The sequence below is a fragment of the Hylobates moloch genome, unplaced genomic scaffold (genome assembly GCF_009828535.3).
Source record: "Hylobates moloch isolate HMO894 unplaced genomic scaffold, HMol_V3 SCAFFOLD_20, whole genome shotgun sequence".
In the NCBI taxonomy this organism is placed as follows: Eukaryota; Metazoa; Chordata; class Mammalia; order Primates; family Hylobatidae; genus Hylobates; species Hylobates moloch.
The window spans coordinates 5,559,701-5,582,632 of NW_026652295.1; the positions used below are offsets into that span (position 1 = coordinate 5,559,701).

Consider the following 22,932-nt stretch of genomic DNA (forward strand, 5'->3'; position numbering starts at 1 on the left):
AGTTAAATCTGCCCATGATGCTGTTTCCCCATGAAGACACTCCATTTACTTTATTTTTGAGGGGTCTGTTTCCTTGTTATATGTGCCATCTAATGGTGGGAGGTATCTTCGAGAACTGACCCAGTAGTGCCAACAGTCAACACCCCCATCCAGAGACTCCCCTAAAGGATCCTTCTCTCTACTAGGTGTTGTTTGATGACTTCTTAGGATCCACTTCTCCATGTTGCCCCATCCTTGCAGACAACCCAAACTCGGTTCCATTCCTGCTCTCCTCCCCCTCCCTTTAACCCCCTGGTTTTGGGCTGCCCAGGGTGTGACTTCCATTTACCCTTGGGCATTGGACAGCTCTGTCACGACCCCATATTCCAATACTGCGAGAACCCTGGAACTCAGGCCCATCTAGAGTGAGATTGGTGAGGATAGTCTAACAGTCAAGGTTCATTCAGGCAAGAAAAGAAAAAGAGAAACCAAGCATTTTAAGCAGAAAGAGATTAAATCCAAGGAATACATGATCATTGAGTAGGCCTGGGATTGTCAAGGTCAGGAAATCTGCTTTCACTAAATCTAGAACAGTAGGAATTAGAGGAAGCTGCCACCCATACTCCAGCTGCCCTGGAGTCCTGAAGCAAGAGATTCTCAGGAGGGCACCTCAGAGCCAAGGGCAGCTGCTACCAATAATTTCAGCTGCTTGCCTGCGGTATGTGGTTCTTGGGGGATATCCCCCCAAAAGCAACAGTGCATTATCTCATCTGCATGACAGAATTATTTCCTTCCACTTTTCATTGGGAAGTCCTAACTCTGAGCCACACTGGGAGAAGAAATTGCAGACTTTGCTCCAGCAATGCAGAATACAGTGCGGCAGGGGTCAGGGAGGATGTTGGGTTTACACAGACCAAGCAGAAAATCCATCACATCCCTTTCCCACATTTAAACTCCCAAACAACCACCACTACCACCCCATACTCTGCCTAATGTGATGCCTGATACATTAAAATGCACCAATTCTGTCTACCCAATGGGAGAGGCACACAGGCTCATAAGTCACACTATACAGACCAAGACAGAGGGTGACTTTTAAGATATTATCCAGATAATTACATGAATTTTAAGACTTGCTTGGCACCAGTTGATTCATTTTATATTCATTTATCTAAATGAAGGCTCATATTCATAGTTGAGGGATTATTTTACTTGAATACTATATCTTTTAAAATATTTGCTGGGGTTATGATGTCAACAGAACCCAACAGAATATCACACTGAAGTTTTTACAAGTCTCTTCTTTATGGTAGAACCTGAAAAGACTCTTCAGTTCTACCTAAATGAAGAAGAAAAATTCTTCTAGCTCTTACTTCCCTCCCATACGGTTTCCTGCCTTTGTTCACACACCATTTTATTCCAAAGAAAGCCATATTCTCTGATCATAAGTCATACTGGAAAACATCAATAAATATAAACAATTATTCTCATCCCACTCTCTTCGGTATAAGAAGAATCTATAAAATGTATACAATATGTTTGTAACACAAATAAGAGAAATATATATGTATATGTATGTGAATATATACATATAGCCTTTAAGTAAATTCAGTGATTCTTATATAGTGGTTCTTACAAAGCTAAGAAATTTGAATTCAAAGGCCTTTGGGGTTCTGGAATTCAACCATTCATCATTCACTCATTTATTCAACAATCACAGATTAGTGCCTGCCTTGTACCAGGCAAATCTGCTTATGGGTCCTACCCACAGGGTGCTCCCAGTGTAGCAGAGGAGTTCACAGTTCTGTTACCAAAGGCTTGAAATTCCCATACTCAAACAACAACTAGCACACAAAAATTCTCCTCCCATAATTGAGTTGAGGAAACTACCCATGTCACCAAATAATTCTTAGCTTTCCTAAAAGAATCACCAAAGTGCTCTTTCAAACTGGTAATGAGATTGGAATTCCTAAAATTAAGAATACACTCCACTACATATGGAGAACAACACTACCAGCAGGTGGCTCTGGCGAGGCCATCTGATGGATGATGGGTGAGTCAGGTGCTGGCAGTCCAGGGCTGAATGTGCTTGGGTCTCCTCAAAGTTGCCTGGTTTTTTTTTTTTTTTTTTTTTTTTTTTTGAGACAGAGTCTCACTCTGTTGCCCCGACTGGAGTGCAGTGGTGCGATCTTGGCTCACTGCAAGCTCTGCCTCCCGGGTTCACGCCATTCTCCTGCCTCAGCCTCCCAAGTAGCTGGGACTACAGGCGCCTGCCACCACGCCTGGCTAATTTTTTTGTGTGTATTTTTAGTAGAGGTGGCATTTCACCATGTTAGCCAGGATGGTCTTGATCTGCTGATCTCGTGATCCGCCTGCCTCGGACTCCCAAAGTGCTGGGATTACATGCGTGAGCCACCGCTCCTGGCCACGACTGGCTTTTTAGGGTGATCAGTGCAATCTCCGGTGGTCAGAAATGCCTGAGTTCTGCTGATTTTGTTTTGTCAGTAACCTCTTATTGAATTGACTCTTACTTATTTTTATTAACAACAGGTTGATGCTAATGATTGTCATAGACTGGGAAACACAGGTTCTGCATAATATAGATGGGTTTTAAAAGAGGCTATTCCCGTTTTAAAAGAGGCTACTGTTGTATCCAACAACAAAGCTGCAAAATCATGGAACCAGACGACTCTTCAGAGAGTGGCTAGTGCACTGCCAGCAGCTCGCCAGAGAGAGTCATAGAAGGTTCACGCTGCAAGACATCTTATATTTCAGAGCAGAAAACTGAGGCCGGGAGAGAACACTTATCCTGTGCCCCACACCTGGTTGAAGGCTGAATGAACCCTCAGTTGGTCACGGGCTACCCAGGTGGCCAGTATCCCTGCTGCACTACACAATAAGCAAAGACACAGCCATGGACATAGCGATGACATAGCCATAGCAATGATTAGAGAATCATTTCTTCTTAAGATCCCAAGAAGAAATGATTCTCTAATCATTTCTCCTTTGCTCATTATCTGTCGCTGACTGAAAATATATTTGAAACATACCAGTCATGTCATTTTACAAAGGAAAGAGTTAAATGGAAATACTACAATGCTATCTATAGGAAAAACCTGTCAAATATACAAAAACAAAGCTCAGAGAGACTGTTGCTAACAGGTGAAGTGTGTGAAGTAGTGGACATTAATATACAAAGTAGACTATAATTTGTTACTAAGAGTCTTTAACAATACAGATAATGGTTAAGAGCCTGGTGTTTGGGTTAGACAGGTCTGCTTTCAAGTACAATTTATTTTTCTTTTTTTAACTTTTAGGTTTAGGGGCACATGTGAGGGTTTGTTACATGTCATGGGGTTTGCTGTACAGTACAGTCTCTATTATATATATATTTTTTGAGACAAGAGTCTTGCTACTATGCCCAGGCTGGAGTGCAACGGCACGATCTCAGCTCACTGCAACCTCTGCTTCCTGGGTTCAAGTGATTCTCCCACCTCAGCCTCCCAAGTAGCTGGGACTACAGGTGCACACCACCATGCCTGGCTAACTTTTGTATTTTTAGTAGAGATGGGGTCTCACCATATTAGCTATGTTGGTCTTGAACTCCTGACCTCAAATGATCCACCTGCCTTGGCCTCCCAAAGTGCTGGGATTATAGGCATTAGCCACCATGCCCGGCTCCTATTACATATTAACTTGGAAAGTTTGGCAAGTTATTTAGTCTCTGGGAGCATCAGTTTCCTCATCTGTATAATAGGGATGTCATAATGAAAGATAATCTATGTAAGGTACTATCACAGCATTGCCATACAGTGTGCTCTCACTCACTGTTAATCATGGCCAAAAAGTATGTAACATGGATTAGGGAAGTGGTACCACTCGAAACTGACAGAGCCTTCTTAAGATATTCGTTCTAACTATTGTGGGGGTAATTCCAGGCTGCATTTCAAACAGTGTTGACACAGAAACCCTTCTCTCCTTTCCTCTGTGCTTTCTGGATTTCTCTAGGTATACTGGGAACCTGAACTCAAAGTCTTAACACAGGAACTTCTAAACTACTCACACGTATAGTCTGTAACTCTGACCCATTCACAAAGGTTAAGTTCTTTATGAATACTATTTTTAAAAATTTTCTCTGGAAAAAAAGGTGAATTTATGGAATTTTAATACTTTAGCATGTAAGAAACTTAAGGCACCAGGGGGTCTTTTTAGTTATGAGGCAATAGGAGTTGAAATAATGTAAATTAGAACTATTTTAACAGTTTGGTCAACCCAGTCAATGGAACCACAAGCTGGACCCTCTCCTTCTTGTGGGCACCAAGACTCCAAGGTCAGGCTGACCAGGAAGCCCCAGGATAGAAAGTTGGAAAGAGCCTGTGGGTGCGGCACGTTGTGAACCTCAATTCAAAAGAAGGTGGCCTCAGCCAGGAGAGAAGCACGGAGGCACCACAGGTAGAAGTGGAAATGGGTAGTTTACTGGTCAGAAATCTGCCTCTGTATCCACCTTCACTTCCTACTGGCTGTGTGACCTTGGGCAAATCACTTAACCTCTCTAAGCTTTAGTCTTCTTATCGGTAAAGTGGGATGTTCTGAGTGGGTGGCTGGCCCACAGCAAAAGCATAATTAACGTCAGTCATTATTACGAGTAAGAAACAAGTCAGTGGAGACACTGAGGCCTGCATACAAAAGTCCAACAAATCACAAGGCAACAGGGAGAATGGGCTCAGCATAGAGAGGCCAAGAGTCCTGGGCCAGCACCACTGGGAGGAGGAGAAGCCCCCTCTTTCTTGTTCTCCATGCCCTGGCCTTCTGCTATGGTACTTGCCTTTTTTCAGGTTCTTACCTTCTTGCTGGGACCTCAGTAGTTTCTTGGCCTCCTGTGACCATCCCTACTCAGATTCATTCTCCTCAGTGCTGCCAGGCAATGTTTCCTACAATGCAAACCTGAGCAACTTGCCATTCTGCTGAAAACTCTTGGACAAGGGTTTTAGCAAGAGCTAGCCCAGACCCTTTGGCATGGCTCATAAACCTTCCGTAACTTGGTAGGTGCTTCCTTTTCTGACTCTCCTGTAAGCACGGCACATGGGAGAGTCCTGGAAGCCAGAGAAAGGCCAACTTTACGTTGGTGGGGGGCTGGGGGAGGGATAGCATTGGGAGAAATACCTAATGTAAATGATGAGTTGATGGGTGCAGCAAACCAACATGGCACATGTATACCTATGTAACCAGCCTGCACATTGTGCACATGTACCCTAGAACTTAAAGTACATATGAAAAAAGATGTCACGCCAAAAAAAAAGAGGCCAACTTTACTTTGTGACTCGCCAGCTGATAAGACACCTGCTTAGGGGCAGAGAAACTGCACTTACCTAAGCATTTACTTTTTACCCATTCTCACCCTTCGTTGCGCATTAGAATCACCTGGGGGTGTTTATAAAATACCCCAATGCCCAGGCCACACCCCAGACCAATTATGTCAGAGTCTCTGGAGTGGGATGCAGGCATCTGTATTTTTAAGCTCCTCTGTTCATCCCGAGGTGCTGTCAAGCTGTGGATCACAGCTATACATACATTTTTGTCTTTCAAAGGAAAGAGTCTTATCACTTGTTTGAAGTCCGAAGACATCAGCCTCTAATCTGAATATCAACCACCTGCTAGTTATTGCTGACTTTGGGAGAAACATTGATCAATTTCAGAAAGAGGACGTCAGGGAAGTAAAAGTACGTGACCCCTTCCGGAAGTGGGAGATCAGCCCAGTCTCCTGCAAAGCCCGTGGTTGTACAGAAACCCTCCTGAATGTCAGCGAGCATAAGCCCTCGTGGCATGGGCAGTTCTCTGTGAGCAGCCTGGCCTCGGTCCAGCTCGGCACAGAAGGACCTGCACAGGGAGGGAGGAAGTGACTCAGGGCTGCCCTCTCCCCGACAACAGGACAGGAGTGTAACCTTTTGTGAAAGGACAGGTAAAAATAGCTGCAGCACTTTAGGAAGAACTCAGAATTTTTAGATTCTGAACCATCTGATTATATAACTGAGGGTAAGTGATCTGGGAAAGGGCAGGAAACTATTATTTACTGTCTTTTAGCGTCCTGGGCTTGGTGCTGTAGGTAGGTCCCACTTAATCTTCATAATGACCCTGTGAGGTTGTTGGTTTCCTCTTCTTTTCTGTAAATGAGGAGCCTGCAGGCACTGAGGGGGAGATGATGAACTCGAAATCACCCAGCTTGCAAATGACAGAGATGGGACCAACCCTGATGCTGTCGTGTCCCACACCCCATTCTCTGGCTTGATTCTGGCTCAACCCCAACCATGACACATATGGGGTGGCCATGAACTTCTCCAGGAGCCAGGGCTGCCTAGCTGTATCCTGTATCCTAGTGTTCTTGCAAAGCTGCAGTGAGAGTCAAAAGCAGGGCCGGGTGCAGGAATGTCTTAGCTGATGTGAATGGCTTGTATGCTGTGGCCCCAAAAGTTCACTGAAAGGTATTTAGCAGTGGGATGATCTATCCCACCAGGGGTCCAGGAATTTTCATCTGGCAATGCTACTTATGGTAGATCCGTGAAGGGGTAAGTAGAACCTAGAAAGCAACTTAGAAACCTTTACAGGCACTCAGAATGTGGACTTTATATACCTTTCATGAAAAGGTACCAGGGCTCCTTAGAAAAGTAGCCATTTCCAGGTCTGGGGCAGGAAATGCATAAATTGAGACAGAAAGAAAAGAAGCAGTCAAAGATTAGATTCCTGGGGTCGTGTTGAAAGGACACACACATCAACTTGAAATGATACTCACTGGCTAGAGACGGATGATTTGGATAAAACAGAATAATGGCTGAAATGGATTTAAAATGTCAAGCATATAAAAATCCAAGAGTTTATAATAATACACCGTACCACCCTCTCACAAAAACCACAACACGCAACTCAGTGGTTAACTACCTTTGGGAGTTGCTTGGGCACCAACTCATTATTTTGAAGACTGATAAATAGAGGAAAGGAATAAAACATCTGTCCTGTTTTTCCTGTATTCATTTTTTTTTTTTTCAGAGAAACCAAGTAGCTGATGAAGAAAAGTTTTCATTTATAGAAAAATCACAATTGGCCGGGCGTGGTGGCTCATGCCTGTAATCCCAGCACTTTGGGAGGCCAAGGTGGGCAGATCACCTCTAAGGTCAGGAGTTCGAGACTAGCCTGACCCAACATGGAGAAACACCGTCTCTACTAAAAATACAAAATTAGCTGGGTGTGGTGGTGTATGCCTGTAATCCCAGCTACTCGGGAGGCTGAGGCAGGAGAATCACTTGAACCTGGGAGGCGGAGGTTGTGGTGAGCCCAGATAGTGCCACTGCACTCCAGCCTGGGCAACAAGAGCAAAACTCTGTCTAAAAAAAAAAAAAAATCACAATTGCTAATGGAGGCAGAATATTAGAATTAGAAAATCACCAATTTGCAACTCATTGAAATAATGGCATCAGGAATGATTCACCAATGGCTATTAAAACTGTGAAGTGAAGGTTGAGTGAATCCTTGCTAATAGATGGCTATCCATGAACCCACTGGTCAACCTTAGCCTACTGGCAGTGGAACAGTGGAACTGGCAGACATGATGTATCCCAGATGTCACAAAATACACGATACTAGCACCATCTAGATGGAATCTGAAGCTAATCGAGCCACCAGATCTTAGTATAACCCACAGGAAACACAGAGGGTCAAGAAATGTGTTAAATGGTAGTGCGTCCTCTCCTCCCATGGTGTAGAGGAATGAGGTAGCTAGGCTGAAGGCACATGCCTCAGCCCCATTCTGTGACAATCCTACGCAGGCCCTGGGACCTTTACAAGACAAGCCAGTAAAGAACCAGCTAAACTTTAGTCATCGTTCACTATAATTCAATGTGAGAAAGATGATCAAGTTAGTGTGTAAGGCAGGTAGGACCTATCAGAGGATGAGACATCTAAGTTAATTTTCTTGTTTGAGGACCCTAAATAATATTTTTAAAATAATAAAGAAGCACATACTGTCATCTATTTCAAATGTTTAGGTTTGACACCTTTCACATACAATCACACAATGACCACCTCTTGAAGCCATTTGGGAATCATGTTCTTCATGAATTGCATCACCCCACAACCTTGGCCATGCTCTATTATGGACTGCTGGGCACACTGCAGATTTCCCAGCTGGAGAAATAATAAAGCCAGTCCCTGCTTCCTATTCTGTTTCTTTTCTATCCCACCCCAGAGTATAGCTATAGAGATAATGAAGGCACACAGAAGTAATGATTCTCTTGCAGCAGTAATTGCCCCAACATTTGCTCACCTATCTGTACCCACTTTCTCTGCCTTCCCACCCAGGACCTCAGATTTCCTGTCCATGCTCTTATCAAAACCATCCTACCACTTCATACTAAACGACACCTCCTCTAACAAACCCAGAAACGTTCTTCCAGAAATCCTTTCGCTACATCATTAATTTTTCTTCTCTTTGGGATCATTGACATTAGCATAAAACGTGTTATTATGTCTCTCATTAAAAATACCTTTCCAAATATCTGTAGAGTACTATGCTCACTATTTAGGTGATGGGTTCACTAGAATTCCAAACCCCAGCATTATGCAATATATCCATGTAACAAACTTGCACATGGAACCCCTGAATCTTTAATAAAATAAAATAAGATAAAAAATAAAGTTAAAATAATAAAATAGATTCCAACTGCATAAGGATTTAGAGAAGAAGAACAAGATGATTTTCAAACACAAGCATTTGTGGAGATTGAAATTTTTAAAAATAATTGTGTACCATGTTACCATGTGCAGAATAAAACTTTCAAAATTAGTAGCTAACAATAAAGAAAGCTAATTTATGTTTTTAAAAATACATTTTCCTTAAAAAGGAATAAAACTTTCAAAGTTAGTAACTAACAATAAAGAAAGCTAATTTGTTTTAAAAAATATATTTTCCTTAAGGAAAACTACAGCAGAGATAAATGAACTAGAAAATAGAAAAATAATATGAAAAATCAACATAATCAAAAGTCGGTTATTTGAAAAGATCAACATAATTGACAAACCTTTGGCTACATGAATTAAGGAAAAAGACCACTCAAATTTCTATAATTAGAAATGAAAGTGGGCACAGCAGCTGCGCATCCCAGGGCTCCAAACCTGTCTGCATTTGCAGAGTAGCCCAAGTCGGTCAGCACTGGAGGACCTCAGATGCCATGTTGAAGCCCCATAGTGAAGCCAGGGCTACCTTCATTCAGACCCAGCAGCTGCACGCAGCCATGGCTGACACATTCTTGGAGCACATGTGCTGCCTGGACACTGACTCGCCAACCATTACAGCCTGGAGCACTGGCATCATCAGTACTACGGGCCCAGCTTCCCCATTGTTAGAGATGCTGAAGAAAACGATTAAGTCTGGAATGAATGTGGCTCATCTGAACTCTCATGGAACTCATGAGTACCATACAGAGACCATCAAGAACGTGTGCACAGCCACGGAAAGCTTCGCTTCTGACTCCATCCTCTACCGGCCCATTGCTGTGGCTCTGGACACTAAAGGACCTGAGATCCCAACTGGGCCCATCAAGGGCAGCGGCACTGCAGAGGCGGAGCTGAAGAAGGGAGCCACACTCAAATTCACGCTGGATAATACCTACGTGGAAAAGTGTAAGAGAACATCCTGTGGCTGGACTACAAGAACATCTGCAACGTGGTGGCTGCAAGATCTACATGGATGATGGGCTAATTTCTCTCCAAGTGAAGCAGAAGGATGCTCACTTTCTGGTGACAGAGGTGGAAAATGGTGGCTCCTTGGGCAGCAAGAAGGATGTGAACCTTCCTGGGGCTGCCGTGGACCTGCCTGCCATATGGGAGAAGGACATCCAGGACCTGAAGTTTGGGGGCGAGCAAGATGTCGATATGATGTTTTCGTCATCCATCCGCAAGACATCTGATGTCCTTGAAGTTAGGAAGGTCTTGGGAGAGAAAGGAAAGAACATCAAGATAGTCAGCAAAATTGAGAATCATGACGGGGGTTGGAGGTTTGATGGAATCCTGGAGGCCAGCGATGGGATTACGGTAGCTCGTGGTGATCCACCACAAGCCGTTGAGATGAGATTCCTGCAGAGAAGGACTTCCTTGCTCGGAAGATGATGATTGGGCAGTGCAACCAAGCTGGGAAGTGTGTCGTCTTGCCACTCAGATGCTGGAGGATGTGATCAAGAAGCTCCACCCCACTGGGCTGAGGGCAGCGGTATGGCCAATGCAGTTCTGGTGAGAGCTGACTGCATCATGCCATCTGGAGAAACAGTCAAAGGGGTCTATCCTCTGGAGGCTGTACACATGCAGCACCTGATTGCCTGTGAGGCAGAGGCCGCCATCTACCACTTGCAATTATTTGAGGAGTTCTGCCACCTGACACCCATTACCAGCGACCCCACAGAAGCCACTGCCGTGGACGCTATGGAGGCCTCCTTCAAGTGCTGCAGTGGGGCCATAATCGTCCTCACCAAGTCTGCAGGTATGCCCGCCAGGTGGCCAGATACTGCCCACGTGCCCCCATGATTGCTGTGACGTGGCATCCCCAGGCAGCCTGCCAGGCCCACCTGTACCATGGTATCTTCCCTGTGCTGTGTAAGGACCCTCTCCAGGAGCTCTAGGCTGAGGATGTGGACCTCCGAGTGAACTTGGCCATGAATGTTGGTAAGGCCTGAGGCTTTTTCAAGAAGGATGATGTGGTCATTGTGCTGACCTGGTGACACCCTGGCTCTGGCTTCCCCAACACCATGCGTGTTATTCCTGTGCTGTGATGGACCCCAGAGCCCTTCCTGCAGCTCCTGTCCCACCCCCTTCCCCCAACCCATCCATTAGGCCAGCAATGCTTATAGAGCTCACTCTGGGCTGTAGTGTGGCACTGGTGGGCTGGGACACCAGGGAAGAAGATTTATGCCTCACTGAAACATAGCTGTTTTTAGAGCCTGCTGTGGTGGGACGCCCAGAGCCTGGCTGCCCATCATGTGGCCCCACCCAAGCAAGGGAAGAAGGAGGAATGCAGAACAGAGGTCCCCAGAGCATATGGCAAGAGGGTGACAGCTTCCTTTCCTCTGTGTACTCTGTTCAGTTCCTTTAGAAAATGGATCCCCAGAGGACTCCCAAGCCTGTCCTGGGGTCAGGAAACAGCCAGTGAGAGTTAGGGAACTTAGGGCACAGGGCAGTAGTTCCAGTTTAGGCAGACTCTGGCCCTGGTCCTTACTTGCTTCCCCATCCCCCAGGGCCTTCCTCACTGGCACCTGTCCCCACCCTCCCCTCAGCTGTCCTGCAGCAAACACTCCGCCCTCCACTTTCCATTTTCCCCCACTGCTGCAGCCGCCTCTGGGCCTGTGGCTATAGAGCCTGCCTGTGTGTCCATGAACAACAGCTGAAGATAAAGAAAGACAGTGGGGACATTAACTACCGACTTACTGAAATAAAAAAGATTGTAAGAGAGTGTAAGAGAGTACTAGGAGCAACTGTACCCCAACAAATTGGATACACTAGATGAAATGGGCAAATTCTTAGAAACACAAAACCTACCAAGACTAAACCATGAAGACACGGAAAATCTGAATAGACCTATGACTAGCAAGGAGATTGAATCAATAATCGGAAATCTCCAGACAGCCAGGAGTGGTGGTGCACACCTGTAGTCCCAGCTAGTTGGGAGGCTGAGGCAGGAGGATCACTTGAACCTAGGAGTCTGAGGTCAGCCTTGGCAACATAGTGAGACCATATCTCCAAAAAAAAAAAAAAAAAAAAAGAAGTCCCAGACCTGATGGTGTCACAAGTGAATTCATCCAATGTTCAGACCAGAGACCTAGGAGGGAGTCTGGACCCTCCCCACCCCCATGCTCCACTCTCTCCTACAGCCACAGGGCACCATTTCTCACCCGATCTACTCTAGCTTTCCCCACCCCTCCCTTGCCTATTTTCTGCAGCCACAAAGATTTTTTAAAAATTCAAAAATCTGACTCTCCCTTTTCTATATTTTAAACTCTTCAATGTTTTCCCTTTTCTTTTTGGATAATGATGGAAATCTTTTGTGGAATCCTAATTAGGGAAAAGGAGTCAGGATGGCAAGACTGAGGGAAAGAAAAAGCAGATTGAGCTGGGCACTGTGGCTCACGCCTGTAATGCCAGCACTTTGGGAGGCTGAGGCGAGTGGATCACCTGAGGTCAGGAGTTTAAAACCAGCCTGGCCAATGTGGTGAAACCCTGTCTCTACTAAAAATACAAAAAAAAAAAAAGGAAAAAAAAATTAGCTGGGTGTGGTGGTGTGCGCCTGTAATCCCAGGTACTTGGGAGGCTGAAGCAGAAAAATCGCTTGAACCCAGGAGGCGGAGATAGCAGTGAGCTGAGATTGCGCCATTGTACTCCAGCCTGGGCAACAAGCATGAAACTCCATTTCAAACAAAAAAAAAAAAAAGAAAAAGAAAAGGCAGATAAGTTGTGTCTGACTTTCTTCATGGTCCAGGACACGTAGCCCTCCTGTGCAAATAACTCACTATCTTCCTGCACCCAGTTATCGTCAGACCCTTGGCTGATAGAAAAATGCAAGTGAGCTCACTGCCACCTTGGCGTTATCAGTACTGCAAAGAGCCCTCTTCAGCACACAGCATAAGCACTATTCTCTAAAATCCCCAGCAAGCCTCTGTCTCTTTGCAGTCAGCTCCTCTCTTACTAATTGGTCATTGTTCCCTTACAGCGTATTTTTATACTTTCTCTAATAAACCTGCCTTTCTTTACCTAACAACTGTCTTGGTAAATTCTTCTCACCTCCATACCACTGGTCTCAGATAGTGACATCTTTGACATGGTCCTCAATTTTCAGGACCTTTGCATGAGCTGCTGGCTCCTAGCTGGCGCTCCGTCATCCTTCACAGTGTAGCTTAGGGCTATTTCCTTTAGGGAGCTTTTCTGAACTTCCAGAGCAGTTCTAGGCCCCCTGCTACATACTCTCCTGAAGCACTGTTATTTCAGTGTATTTATATACCTTGGTGCTATTATTTAAAGTCCAACTGACCGCTTAGATTCTAAGCCCCATGCACGCTTTTCTAATCACTGAATTTCTAGCACTAACATAGCACATGACATAGTGGAGACTCAATAAATATCTAATGAATAAAAGAGGGAAAAAGGAAATAAGGAAGGCAGGTGGGAAGAAAAAAGCTGATAGTCTCAGCCACGCTCAGTGACTATGGTAAATCCTGTGGGACATGGAAATATTCTGTTATATCAAACCTTCTTTATGTACTTAACTACTGTCCTGAATCTGCATTGACCAGTGTCTGCTGTATGTGATCTGCACACACAGCATGGGTATAATTTTCAGTCACAGCTTTTTTTTTGTTTGTTTAAAAAAAATGGAAAGGTTAAATTTAGAAGTTAGGCCTATCCACACGATGTCTAACAAACTTACTAATCACAATATTTACAAATGCGCCTTCCAACTGCTGAAATTAGATAATTTAATATTTCCTAGTTTAGGCAGAACACTCAAGAACACAGGAAAAGATTGAAAGTCTATAAAGATGGAGTGAAGTTTTTTGGAATTTATGTTGTTCATTTCATCCAACAAAAGTCGTGAAACAGTTACACATTGAGTAGTACTCAGGGAATGTCATGACATCCAAGCTTCAGATCCAATGGGATGCTATTTTCAGAAGAGCTTCCAGTTTAAAATTTAATCTTCCCACAAAAGAGGAGTGGAATATAGTCTCTGTGTGGGCAGAAGGCGTGCTGCAGACACGTCTGGAGGAGAAACATTCAGACACAAGATTGCTGCAAGGGCCCACGAGCAGAGAGGTGCCCTCATCTGTGATCACCACCCTCACCCTCCACTTCTGCCTTGAATCTTGACTCAGACAAAGCTGCAAAAGCATCAGCTGGCTCACAATTACATTTCCCGTTTTAAATGATGTTTTTACTTTAAAACATCTCTACTTAGGGGTCGGGTCTGGTGGCTTATGCCTGTAATCCCAGCACTTTGGGAGGCCGAGGCCGGTGGATCATGAGGTCAAGAGATCAAGACTATCCTGGCTAACACGGTGAAACCCTGTCTCTACTAAAAATACAAAAAATTAGCCAGACGTGGTGGTGCATGCCTGTAGTCCCAGCTACTCGGTAGGTTGAGGCAGGAGAATCGCTTGAACCCAGGGGGCAGAGGTTGCAGTGAGCCGAGATCATGCCACTGCACTCCAGCCTGAGCAACAGGGCAAGACTCCATCTCAAAACAACAACAACAGCAACAACAGCAAGAACAACAACAAACTCTACTCATATGTAGAAATCCAAGTTTCAAATATTTCATTTAATCTGAGCCTACTTGGTAGAGAACACTGGATCAAAGTTGTATTCCTTTACTACTGCTGCCGTAACAAATTACTATCAACTTAGTAGCTTCAGCAACACCAGTGTATCCTCTCACAGTTCTGTAAGTCAGAAGATCAACATGGGTTTCTTTGACTAAAGCCAACTTGTCAATAGGCTATGTTTCTTTCTGGAGGGTCTGGGGGAAAATCCATTTCCTGCTAATCTGGGTTGTTGACAGAATTCAGTTCCTTGCTGGTTGTCAGTGGAGGGCCATTCCCAGCTTCTGAAGGCCCCTGCATTCCTTGGCTTATGGCCTCTCCCTCCATCTTCAAAGCCTGCAATGGTGGGTTGAGTCCCTCTCATACTGTGAATCTCTCTTCCTTTTTTTCCCCTCTCATCTTTTTACTTGCAACTGGGAAATATTCTCCACTTTTAAGGACTTATGTGATTATAGAGTCCACCTGGATAATTCAGATACACTCTGTATCTCAAAATATTTAACCTGAATCACAACTGCAAAGTCCCTTTACCATGGAAGGTATCATATTCTGGGGAATAGAAAGTAAACATATTTGGCCAGGCATGGTGGCTCACGCCTGTAATCCCAGCATGTTGGGAGGCTGAGGCGGGCAGATCACGAGGTCAGGAGTTGGTCAGCCTGACCAACATGGTGAAATGCTGTCTCTACTAAAAATACAAAAATTAGCTAGGCGTGATGGTGTGTGTCTGTAATCCCAGCTACTCAGGAGGCTGAGGCAGGAGAATTGCTTGAACCCAGAAGGCGGAGGTTGCAGTGAGCCACGATCACGACACTGCATTCCAGCCTGGGTGACAGAGCAAGATTCCGTGTCAAAAAAAAAAGGAGACATATTTGTGGGTCCATTATTCTGCCTACCTCAAAGATATTCATTAATTGAGGTGGGGAGTGGTGGTGCTAGAGATTTTCTTTAGAACTTTGAGTGAGCTCCTCTGTGAATCAAAAAGATATGCCTGTAAAGTCTCTTCTGATATTTAAGAGCTTCTGTGATTGCCATTTCTTGGAGAATTCCTTTATATTTTAGCAAACCCTCAAAGAACATTATTACCCTTCCCCACTGAGTTTTACGCAGAGTCTCAATGTCATTATTTTATTCCTGGCACTCCCTTTTTTTCTTAGAGTCATCAACTATAATGTAAGTTGCTTTTCCTTGTTGTATATCCTTTCTTCTGGATCTTTTGGAAAGGGTTCAGATTATATAGTTTTCCTATTTTTTCAGCGTGGGGGAAAAAAATCCCCAGGAGAGGAGAGTTTTCTCACTTGCTTCTATTTCATTTCCGTAGGCTTTCAAATTTATACACACAGTCCTTGTGTTCTGATTTTTCCAGACAGACATTTTCTAACAGAGATGTTTGTGCAGTTTCTTTGCATCTTCACTTCATGTAATGAATATAGCCAAATTCAAAAAATATACCCAACCAGAATAAATGTTTGATCTTGTATCACTGGATTCTTGCATCTAACTGGCCATTAAGAAACTAAAACAACTGGACTTCAGAACAACTGAATTAACAAATATATTGATAATCTGATCAATTTTTTGGTTGGATAAGATCCAAACGTTTTAAGATCTGACATTAAAGAAAGAAAAAGAATATATCATGCATTTGTTAATTTAGTTAATTAACAGCTCCTAAATTTAGTGTCCTATTTCTGGTTACGTGTTAAATTTACCCATGGTGTTGTCCTTTACATTTGGGAAAAATTTAATGAAGTCTTTCTATAGGGAGGTGTTAAAAGTATAATGCCAAGTGAAAAAGAGATTATAAAATAACACATACAATGCAATTTATTAATATATATTTCACAATATAATTTTTCTACAGTACACAAAATAAAAATATGAAACAGATATACATATATATATACATGAATGATATTAGATCCAGTTGACAAACAGTGCAATCTTTCACCTTCCCTCCAATCCTGAATCTATTGAAATAAAAAGGTATATTTTAGAAAGAATACATTTACAGCATTCTAGGAAAACATGAAATGAAACCACCATTAAAAGACCAGGAAATTCGAGACATTCCTGGAAAGAAGATAGAAAATGAGTGGGAGGAGACTGATAATAGGCGTGAACAGAAAACTACATCCCAACACACCTGTAAGTGAAAGGCCAATTGGGGAAATTTCAAACTTAGAACAAATGGAACAAGAAGAGAAGGGGCCATGGAGCAATGCTTCTAGTGAGTAATAAAGAGCTGCATCAGGTCAGAGAGGACAGTCCAGAAACCATCTCTCTCCTGTCTCCTGGTTTATACACACAACACACGTGTTTGATTCCAGGTTAAAAGTGGAGAACTACACTCTGAAGCAAGCAAACTTCCTTCCCTGCAAAAGCGTCCTGGTGTAGGGGCCTAGAATAGAAAAGCAGAGCTTAAGATAACTCCAGACTGCTACAACAATCAGGGAGAGAAAAAATGAAAACACAGCTCTGTCCAAGAAGGAAATACGTGAAAGGGCTAAGGTGGGAGGATCATTTGAGGCAGGAAGTTCAAGACCAGCTTAGATGATATAGCAAAACCCTATCTCAAAAACGAAACAAAACAAAACAACAACAGGGCTTCACCACCAACCCATTGAACTATTGCCATGGTTTGCCACATAGTTGACTAATATCCATGTTGCCATGAGAAGTGTGATGCCAATGTTTTGTCTCTTTTCATTGTAGGTAACTGGCTTTCTTCATTCAGCAGGCTCTTGCAATCTGACAACTAGTTCTTTTCTTCAGCTTGGGAAATTTTATTTTATTTCTTCAATTACTTCACCTATTTTCTCTTTTCTCTCTTTCTGGAGTTTCCATGAGTAAATGTCTTTCAATTTTCAATGTCTTTCAACTTTCCTATCATATTTTTCTTTTAACTGATTTTTTTTTGCTCTTCCTTCTTGGATCCTTGCAAGGGTGAGCTCTTAATTTGGTCACTGTTATGGACTGGATGTTTGTGATCCCCTAAATGTATATGTTGAAATACTGACCCCTAACTTGATGGTCTTAGGAGGTGGGTTCTTTGCAAGGTGATTAGGTCATGAGGGTGGAGCTCTCATGAAAATGATTAGGGCCCTTATAAAAGGGACCCCAAATATCTCTCTCACTTCTTCCCCTTCTGCCATGTGAGGACACAACAAGAACATTGTCTTAGAATTAGGAAAGTGAGCCTTCACCAGAACCTGACTATGCCGGCCACCCAGGCTGTGGCATATTTGTCATAGCAGCCCGTGCAGACTGAGACTGACACCTTTGTGAGCAAATGCATCTCAATGCTGCCAGGACCTTCTTAGAAAATGTGTAGAATGTGTCTCAGAATTGTCCACCCAAGGAATACAATAGGGGAATATTTACTCACCAGCTTTCCCTCACTTTCAAATATAGGTAAGCATTTTAGATGTAACTCAGGGTGAAAAATCCATTTATGTGCTTTGCAAGTTGAAATTCCATAGTCAGTTGATACATAAATATCTATTATTATAAAATACTGTATTATTAATTATTCTTATGGAAACTCTTAATTATACATACTAAAACAATTATTAAAGAGCTTTCCAATTAACCAAGCTGATGTATCTGGAGAGTGTAAGTATTTTTTAACGGATACTTGTTGCAAATATCCCCTCATCGACTGTTTGAGATTAAAGGAGACTAAAGAGGCATGACAGCTACGTGCAATGCGTGATACTATGTTGGATCCTGGCTCAGGGAAAAAAAGGTCTATGAGAGACATTATTGGGACACTTTGCAGAATCGGTTTCTCTCTTGTGTTGAGTCTCTTAACCTGAGATTGTTGGCTGTTTCTTTGCGGAGACCTCCAAGGTAACTATGGTCCCTAATTAGAGACTCGCTAATCATGCAAAGGTTTATCACAGAGAAAAAACTAAGGCTAAATTACTGCCCACAGGAGAGGAGTTTGGAACTACAGGATGATAGTAATGCTTGACACTAATAAATCACTCTGGAAAAGAAGTTTATAAAATCTAGCAGCTCTTAAAAATCAACATGCTATTTATAGAAAAGAATAGGAAAGAGAACTGTGGAACAAAGACTTTTTTTGCCTCCTCTGAGCCATTTGAATCATCACACTCACCATATTACTAACTTACATTACTTGCAGCATTCATCCTTTGATGGCAGAGGGCCAAAACATTCTTAGAAAGTAGTTAGGAAGGGAGAGGGGTCATCACTTCCTTGGCTTAGGTTCAGAGTTCTGCTGAAAACCACTGTCTCTAGCACTCAATCTGTATGCTTCACCTGACTCCCGGGGAGAAAGCTCTACAGAGAGGAACCTGGAGTGTAGAACAAGGCCCTTAAACTCACCATGCATTCTGAAATATCCTCAGTAGTAGCATGCATGCTTACTAATTTTTTCACAGTGGACATAGGAATATTAGTACTGTTTGCCCATTCATTTATATATTAATTCATTCATTTATTCATTCACATGCCTTGATTCATGGTTTCAGAGATCAGTTGTTGAGTTTTCTGTATATACAAAAATCTGGGCTAGCTGCTATAGATATAGACACATACACGAGAGATGGCTTCTGCCTATAAGAAGAAACAGGCAGTAGCCAACTGTCTGAATTCATTCATTCAGCAAATATTTATTGAGTGTCTACTCTAGATCAGGCAATATTCTAGGAGCTTATTTCATAGTTGGGGCAGAAGGCTATTAATTAAACAAATTTAAAAGGTTGTTCCACTTTATGATTAGTGCTGTGAAGGAAATGAACAAAGTGATGTATGTACCTGCTGTGTGTGAGCTATGTAATTGCTGTTATTTGACCAAGTGAAGCTTAAAAGATATTATCTAGTGGAGACATGTAGCAAGATATTAAAGTCAATCTTCGCTGGGTGCAGTGGCTCATGCCTGTAATCCTAGCACTTTGGGAGGCCCAGGCAGGAGGATTGCTTGAGCACAGGAGTTTGAGACCAGCCTGGGCAACATAGCGAGAACTCATCTCTATAAAAATTTTAAAAATCAGTCAGGTGTGGTGGTGCATACCTGTAATCCTAGCTACTTGGGAGGCTGAGGTGGGAGGATCACTTGAGCCTCGGAGTTCGAGGCTGCAATGAGCTGTGTTGTGCCACTGCATCCTAGCCTGGGTGACAGAGGGGAACCCTGTCAAAATAAATAAATGAGTAAATATAGGAAATCTTCAAAACCTATTTAAGCCACTATGGTTAAGTTATTAAGCAAAATTGCCAAATACATCATTGGTCTATGACATAGTTTCTCAGCCTTGGCACTACTGACATTTTGGGACAGAAAATTATTTGTGGCAGGGGCTGTCCTGTGCATTGTAGGATGTGTGGCAGCATGCCTGGCCTCTACTCAGGGATGCCAGTGGCACCCCCTTCTCAGATGTAACAAGCAAAACTGTCTCCAGGAGTTACGAAATGTCTCCTGGGGAACACAATTACCTCTGGTTAAGAAACACTGGTGTATGGGGAAAAATGTTCCGAATGCCAATTAGGGACCCTAGAAATATATATTCTGTCCCTCAGTGTCCTCGCCCAAGAGTCTCAGAGGGCTTCTTCGCCTCCTTGTTCTTGTTTTCTGTCTAACCTTAGCTCTGCATCAGATACTTCATTTTCCTCCTCCTCTCAGCTTCCTGGGGGAGAAAGGGCAGGAAAAGCAGCTTCAGGGAAGCCGCTTTCCAACTGGAGCAAGTCAACTCCAAAGACAGGAGAAGTGGGGGACCTGAGTGGTGTTGCCATCACAGGCAAAGTTTGCTTCTTGATTCATTTTGCTAAGGATCCACACACCCCCAGTCACAACACAGAGCCCTGCGGCAACATTTACTCATGCAGTCATGGGTTCATGTGCCCCATCGCAGGCCCTGAAGAACGTGGTTTGCATCAGCTTAGTTTCTGCTCTTCTAGATGATTGAGGGCAGCCACATGGGATCCTCTGGAGGTGCCCAGCACTTGCTTCTTGGTCCTATATCGAGGCCTGCTTACTGTTAAGAGCAAAAGAGACCAAGATGTTGGCTGAACACGGTGGCTCACATCTGTAATTCCAGCACTTTGGGAGGCTGAGGGGGGTGGATCACCTGAGGCTGGGAGTTCGAGATCAGCCTGATCAACATGGAGAAACCCCGTCTCTACTAAAAATACAAAATTAGCCGGGCATAGTGGCACATGCCTGTAATCCCAGCTACTTGGGAGGCTGAGGCAGGAGAATCGCTTGAACCCAGGAGGCGGAGGTTATGGTGAGCTGAGATCCAGCCACTGCACTCCAGCCTGGGCCACAGAGCAAGACTCTGTCTTCAAAAGAAAGAGACCAAGATGTGAGCTGAGTGGTGGAGATAAAATCTGGATGTGGAACTGTAGTGATGCAAAGGCAGAGGGGAGCAGGGGAGAGGCTGGAGGTGACCACTCAAGACCTTTAGGAGACAGAAAACTGCACAGAAGACTGTCTGCCCAAGGCCTAGGGCCCAGCTTTGCCCAAGGCATGGAAACTTAGAATATGAAACAATGTTATAAGGGGGTTTTTTTTTTAGTTGTGCAAGTGTCAAATGCTGTAAATGAAACAAAATCAGGCAATGTGATAGTGCCTGTTTGCCGGGAGGGTTTCCGGAAGAAGGTGGCTATCACTTTACAGTGATAGGTCAGAGAAGGTATCTCCGAAGAGGTGGTATTGAGGTTGAAACAAAATGACAGGAAGGAGCCTTCCACACAAAGATTCTGGGGAGAGGCAGAGGAAATAATGAGTTCAAAGGCATGAAGGCTGAATGAGTGTGGGGCATGCAAGGCAATGAAACAGCAGGTAAACAGTGGGGTAAGAGAAAAAGGCAGGCCTTGGATCAAGTAGGGAGAGACACATTATAGAAAGAGCAAATGATGATCCTTACCCTGATGGGCTCTCTCAGCTCTTTGCAGTCCCTCTCAGTAGCAGACACCCACCTATGCTTGATAGTTTTCACCCTGTTTCATCAACATTGCACCTACTCAGAAACCACTGTCTCTTTGTATCTGTGATCACTTAGAGTCCATTAGCTTGGTGCTGACTTTCTTCTCTTCATGTGGACAGCTGTGTTATAAAAAGACCCAAAGGGAGAGGGACAAAACCTAAAAAGGCTACTTTGGGGTATATATGAGCTTTGGAATTACCCATCTCCCTGCCAGGAGGTGAGAAGGGAAGAGTTCACAGTTGGCGTGTCCTTTGAGCAAGAGAAGATGACTCGCTCCTGGTGGTTGTGCAAGGTTTCAGCAGTGATGGTTGTTTTGTAGTGGCTCTGAACTTGCCAAGAAAAACGCATTGTTTAAAACAAGCCATTCATTTTGAGAAAGGCTAGTGTGTAATAATTTATTTTTCTTCACCCCTTCATCCACAGCCACGCAGAGACCATGGTCATCACAATAATAGGTCTTTTTTATTTTTACTTAGGGGATCCCAATTTTTCTTCTGTGGCTATGAACAAGGGAAAATGTAGCAAAGGGAATGCTGATTGGTTTATTATGCAAGTCTGTAGGCGGGATGACTATAAAACAACGAACATTATTTTCATAAACTACATGAAAACCAGTGTCTTATATTAAGCTTACATAATTACAGCTATGTCCTTCTTTATGTTCCCATGTCAATGTTGTCTGTTTCAGATGCCCCTCCAAGAGGACAGGAATTGGACCCACTTTGGGTAGCCTTATACAATGCAACCCAGCACCCAGCAATGTCCTAAAGAGCCTGCTGACTGCTCTGGACCAAGTGGAGCAGGGCCTTTCCTCCCTCCACTGGAAGGTAGTGGGCAAGAAGCATCAATGCTTCTGGTATTTGACTCAGTGAGACCCGGATATTGCAGATCTGCCACCAAAATTATTTGAAAAGCCATATGCGCCACTATTATCCTTCTGCTCCTTTTAAAACCTAACAGGAAGGCCCAACTTGGAGACTTCCAAGAATGAAACACCACCTTCAGAAAATGTGGTAATCGATGGAAGAGTCTGGTGCTACTACAGGATGCATTCCATAACCCCTGGGCTCCTGTCTCTAGTTCTTTAGCCTAGTCTCTCTCAAGCTATGATGAGAAAGGCACTGATTATTTCAAAATGGTGCAAATCACCTGCTGTTTAAAAAACAAGATAAATCCCCCAAACACGAAAAAAATAAAGTTGTCAAAGACACTGGAATGAAATTTCTGAAGAACAAATCTTTTCCCACTGTGTCTCTCCATCAAAAGAAAAAGCTAGGCAAGTTTGTTGAAATGATCAGCTTCGTGTGTTCAGCCTGAGTATAGGGTAGCAGGAAACTGCACCCTAATTTTAGTGTTCTGCATGGACTTTCATTACTGCCCAAGCACATGGCTCTCACGTGCATAAGTCCTTCTTGATTACTGGTTACTAACCCTCCTCCGCACTTGGTTTGCGGAGGGTATTTCCAGAGTTAGAAGGGTCTTCCAGAATTTCAGAAAAAGAGCACCAGATATTCAATAAACCGTGGTTTTTCTAAAGGAATTAATGGGTTGTCCGTCAGTCAACATTTGGACAAGCTGAGTCTAAGGTTGGCCCTGGAGCTCAGCAGTTGGGTTTCTACACTGCCTGTTCTCTAGTTCCTTTCTGTGTTGTT

General features: G+C 43.6%; 1 pseudogene; it reads left to right on the top strand.

Moving 5' to 3' along the window:
• The first annotated feature begins 9,197 nt into the window (after positions 1 to 9,197).
• Positions 9,198 to 10,790, top strand: LOC116460410 (pyruvate kinase PKM-like; annotated as a pseudogene).
• The last annotated feature ends 12,142 nt before the right edge of the window (positions 10,791 to 22,932 follow it).